Below are 5,002 nucleotides of genomic sequence, written 5' to 3'. Positions count from 1 at the left end.
CCATAAGATTTGACAATGCTCTTTATAGGGCACATCACTGCACTCTATTCTCCTCTGTAAACTGGTCATCTGTAATGCTCGGGCATCGTGGGTGAGAAATCAAACGCAGGAAGCAGCGAATACAGGATAGTGGCTGTTAATAGGCCAAATGGCGAAAAACACAAGCCACCCCAAACAGTGATGAGAGCGCACACAAAAACAAAGTGCCCCAAACACAGGGGGAATTACACAGTCGGCGCAAAACTAGCGCAAAAATACAACCAGCGTGTACACAAGCATTCAACAGATAAACGCAATCCCGCACAAAGAAAAGGCTGACCAGCTAATATAAATAGCCCCGCTAATCACCCCCACTCAGAACAGGTGCACACAATCACAAACAGGGGAAAAACAAAAAGGGAATCAGTGGCAGCTAATAGGCCGGTGACGACGACCGCCGAGCGCCACCCGAGCAGGAGGGGGCGCCACCGTCGGTGGGAATCGTGACAGTACCCCCCTCCTGACGCGCGGCTCCTGCAGTGCGCCGACACCGGCCTCGAGGACGACCCGGAGGGCGAGGCGCAGAGCGATCCGGACGGAGGCGATTGAAATCCCTCAACATGGATGGGTCCAAGACGTCCTCCGCCGGCACCCAGCACCTCTCCTCCGGACCGTACCCCTCCCAGTCAACGAGTTACTGCAGGCCCCCCACCCGGCTTCTCGAGTCCAGAATGGCCCGTATGCTGTACGCCGGGGACTCCTGATGTCCAGAGGGGGTGGAGGGACCTCCGGCACCTCACCTTCCTGCAGGGGACCAGCTACCACCGCCCTGAGGAGAGACACATGAAACGAGGGGTTAATGCGGTAATAGGAAGGGAGTTGTAACCGATAACACACCTCGTTTATCCTCCTCAGGACTTTAAAGGGCCCCACACACTGCGGCCCCAGCTTCCGGCAGGGCATGCGGAGGGGCAGGTTCCGGGTCGAGAGCCAGACCCTGTCTCCCGGTACGAACACGGGTGCCTCACTGCGGTGGCGGTCAGCACTCCTCTTCTGCCGTCCACTGGCCTCCTTCAGGGACTCCTGGATGGCTCTCCAGGTTTCCTTGGAGCGCTATACCCAGTCCTCCACCGCAGGAGCCTCGGTCTGGCTCGGGTGCCATGGTGCCAGGACCGGCTGGTAACCCAAAACACACTGAAAGGGTGATAAGTTAGTAGAGGAGTGACGAAGTGAGTTCTGGGCTAAATCCGCCCAAGGAATGTACCTCGCCCACTCCCCTGGCCGGTCCTGGCAATACGACCTCAGAAACCTGCACACCTCCTGGTTCACCCTCTCCGCCTGCCCATTACTCTCGGGGTGATAACCGGAGGTCAAACTGACTGAGACCCCCAGCCGCTCCATAAACGCTTTCCAGACCCTGGATGTGAACTGGGAACCTTGATCAGAGACAATGTCCTCCGGCACCCCGTAGTGCCGGAAGACATGGGTAAATAGGGCCTCCGCAGTCTGTAGGGCCGTAGGGAGACCGGGCAATGGGAGGAGACGGCAGGTCTTTGAAAACCGATCCACAACCACCAGGATCGTAGTGCTCCCCTGAGACGGGGGGAGATCTGTCAGGAAGTCTACTGACAGGTGCGACCATGGCCGATGTGGAACGGGGAGGGGCTGTAACTTCCCTCTAGGGAGATGCCTAGGAGCCTTACTCTGGGCGCACACCGAACAGGAAGAGACATAGAACCTCACGTCCTTAGCTAAGGTGGGCCACCAGTACTTCCCCCTGAGACTCCGCACTGTCCTCGCCACACCAGGATGGCCCGAAGTAGGTAGCGTGTGCGCCCACCGAATCAAAAGATCACGAACACCGAGCGGCACTTACTTGCGACCCACGGGACACCGTGCAGGCGCAGGTTCCAATACTAATGCCCGCTCGATGTCCGCGTCCACCTCCCATACCACAGGTGCCACCAGCCTAGACGCTGGAATGATGGGAGTTGGATCGATGGGCCGGTCCTCCGTGTCATAAAGACGGGACAGCGCGTCGGCCCTCGTGTTCAGGGAGCCTGGTCTATAGGAGATCGTAAACCTAAACCGGGCGAAGAACATGGCCCACCTTGCCTGACGCGGATTCAGTCTCCTAGCTGCCCGGATGTACTCCAGATTTCGATGGTCGGTCCAGATGAGAAAGGGGTGCTTAGCCCCCTCAAGCCAGTGTCGCCACACCCTCAAGGCTTTTACCACCGCTAGCAACTCCCTGTCCCCCACATCATAGTTACGTTCCGCCGAACTGAGCTTCTTCGAAAAGAAAGCGCAGGGGCGGAGTTTCAATGGCGCACCCGAGCGCTGTGATAGCACGGCACCCACCCAAGCCTCGGATGCGTCCACCTCTACTATGAATGCTAGAGACGGGTCCAGATGCGCCAACACGGGTGCTTCGGTGAACAGCGCCTTCAACTTCTTGAAAGCTCCGTCCGCCTCCGTCGACCACCGCAAACGCACCGGCCCCCCCTTCAGCAATGAGGTAATAGGAGCCGCTACCTGGCCAAAACCCCGGATAAACCTCCGGTAGTAATTGGCAAAGCCTAAGAACCGCTGCACTTCCTTCACCGTGGTTGGAGTCGGCCAATTACGCACGGCCTTAACGCGGTCGCATTCCATCACCACCCCCGTGGTGGAAATGCGATAATCCAGGAAGGAAACGGCTCGTTTGGAAAACACACATTTCTCAGCCTTAACGTATAGGTCATGCTCCAGCAGTCTACCAAGCACCTTGCGCACCAGGGACACATGCGCGGAGCGGGTGGCGGAATATATCAGAATATCATCGATATAGACAATCACGCCCTGCCCGTGCTGGTCCCTGAGAATCTCGTCTACAAAGGATTGAAAGACAGTTGGAGCATTCTTCAACCCATACGGCATGACGAGGTACTCATAATGGCCCGATGTGGTACTAAATGCAGTTTTCCACTCGTCTCCCTCCTTGATACACACCAGGTTATACGCGCTCCTGAGATCCAGTTTTGTGAAGAACTTTGCTCCGTGAAATGATTCCACCGCCGTAGCGATGAGAGGTAGCGGGTAACTAAACCCCACCGTGATCGCATTTAGACCTCTGTAATCAATGTACGGACGCAGACCTCCCTCCTTTTTCTTCACAAAAAAGAAACTCGAGGAGGCGGGTGAGATGGAGGGCCGAATGTACCCCTGTCCCAGAGATTCCGTGACATATGTCTCCATAGCCAACGTCTCCTCTCCAGTGGAACTGTAGACTCCCTGACTAGCCCTGACCCTAATGGTCGGCTATCTAGGGAGTGCACGGGGAAGGGAGAATCTATCAGCACTCGTGGAATGCCCAGCTTAATGGCAAGTCCGCGATCCATAAAGTTCCCAGCTGTGCCTGAATCGACTAGCGCCTTATGCTGGGAAGAGGGGGAAAAAATCAGAAAACAAAATAGGTAAGAACACGTGACCAACAGGGGGATCTGGGTGAATCTGGTGCTGACTCACCTGGGGTGACCGAGAAGTGTTCTGCCTGCCCTCTCGACTCCCAGACTGGCTCCTCCAGCACCGGTCGGCCGTGTGTCCTCTCCGACCACAGCTGGTGCAGGAGGACCCACCTCCTCCGGTGCCCCTTGGCACAGCCCCCCCCACCTCCATCGGAGTAGGGGCGGGGGTGCACGGGGGTGGAACGGACAGGACCCTTTCCGAACGCCCGCGGGCAGCCAGCAGATTGTCCAGACGGATGGACATATCGATAAGCTCATCCAGGGACAGAGCGGTGTCTCGACAGGCTAGCTCCCTGCGGACGTCTGCCCGGAGACTGCACCGGTAATGGTCTATAAGGGCCCTGTCGTTCCACCCCGCCCCAGCAGCCAAGGTCCTGAACTCCCGCCGCTCTTCCTTCCAGAGGGTGGTCGAAAACGGCCCGAAAGCGGCGGGTGAACTCTGGGTAGTGGTCCCTCGCCGTGTCTGGACCATTCCAGACAGCATTTGCCCACTCCAGAGCTCGGCCCGTCAGGCAGGAAACGAGGGCACTCACGCTCTCCTTTCCCGAGGGAACAGGTCTAACGGTGGCCAGGTACAGCTCAAGCTGGAGCAGAAATCCCTGGCACCCAGTCGCCGCTCCATCATACTCCCTCGTGAGCGAAAGACGATGCGCGCCAGAGCCAAACGCAGTGGGAGGCGGAGGTGGCTGCGTCGGAGGAGCCGGAGGTGGAGAGAGGAGACCACTCCCTCCCATCTTTCTATCCTCTCCATCATCTGGTCCATCGCGGATCCGATTCGGTGGAGGACAGTAGTGTGGTGGAGCACGCGTTCCTCCATCGAGGGAAGGGGGTTGGCCGCTGCTCCTGCTGACTCCATAGTCGTGGTGCGGGATTCTGTAATGCTCGGGCGTCATGGGTGAGGAATCAAACGCAGGAAGCAGCGAATACAGGGTAGTGGCTGTTAGTAGGCTAAATGGCGAAAAACACAAGCCACCCCAAACAGTGATGAGAGCGCACACAAAAACAAAGTGCCCCAAACACAGGGGGAATTACACAGTCGGCGCAAAACTACCGCAAAAATACAACCAGCGTGTACACAAGCATTCAACAGATAAACGCAATCCCGCACAAAGAAAAGGCGGACCAGCTAATATAAATAGCCCCGCTAATCACCCCCACTCAGAACAGGTGCACACAATCACAAACAGGGGAAAAACAAAAAGGGAATCAGTGGCAGCTAATAGGCCGGTGACGACGACCGCCGAGCGCCACCCGAGCAGGAGGGGGCGCCACCCGAGCAGGAGGGGGCGCCACCGTCTGTGGGAATCGTGACATCATCTCTGTATACCCGTTGCAAAACCCAATGGTTGATGCTTATTTATAAAACCCTCTTAGGCCTCACTCCCCACTATCTGTGATATCTACTGCAGCCCTCATCCTCCACATAACACAACACCCGTTCTGCCAGTCACATTCTGTTAAAGGTCCCCAAAGCACACACATCCCTGGGTCGCTCGTCTTTTCAGTTCGCTGCAGCT

Source organism: Salmo salar, chromosome 08 (genome assembly GCF_965601325.2).
Source record: "Salmo salar chromosome 08, fSalSal1, whole genome shotgun sequence".
In the NCBI taxonomy this organism is placed as follows: Eukaryota; Metazoa; Chordata; class Actinopteri; order Salmoniformes; family Salmonidae; genus Salmo; species Salmo salar.
The sequence above is the reverse complement of the archived record's forward strand: the minus strand, read 5'-3'. Positions refer to the sequence as shown.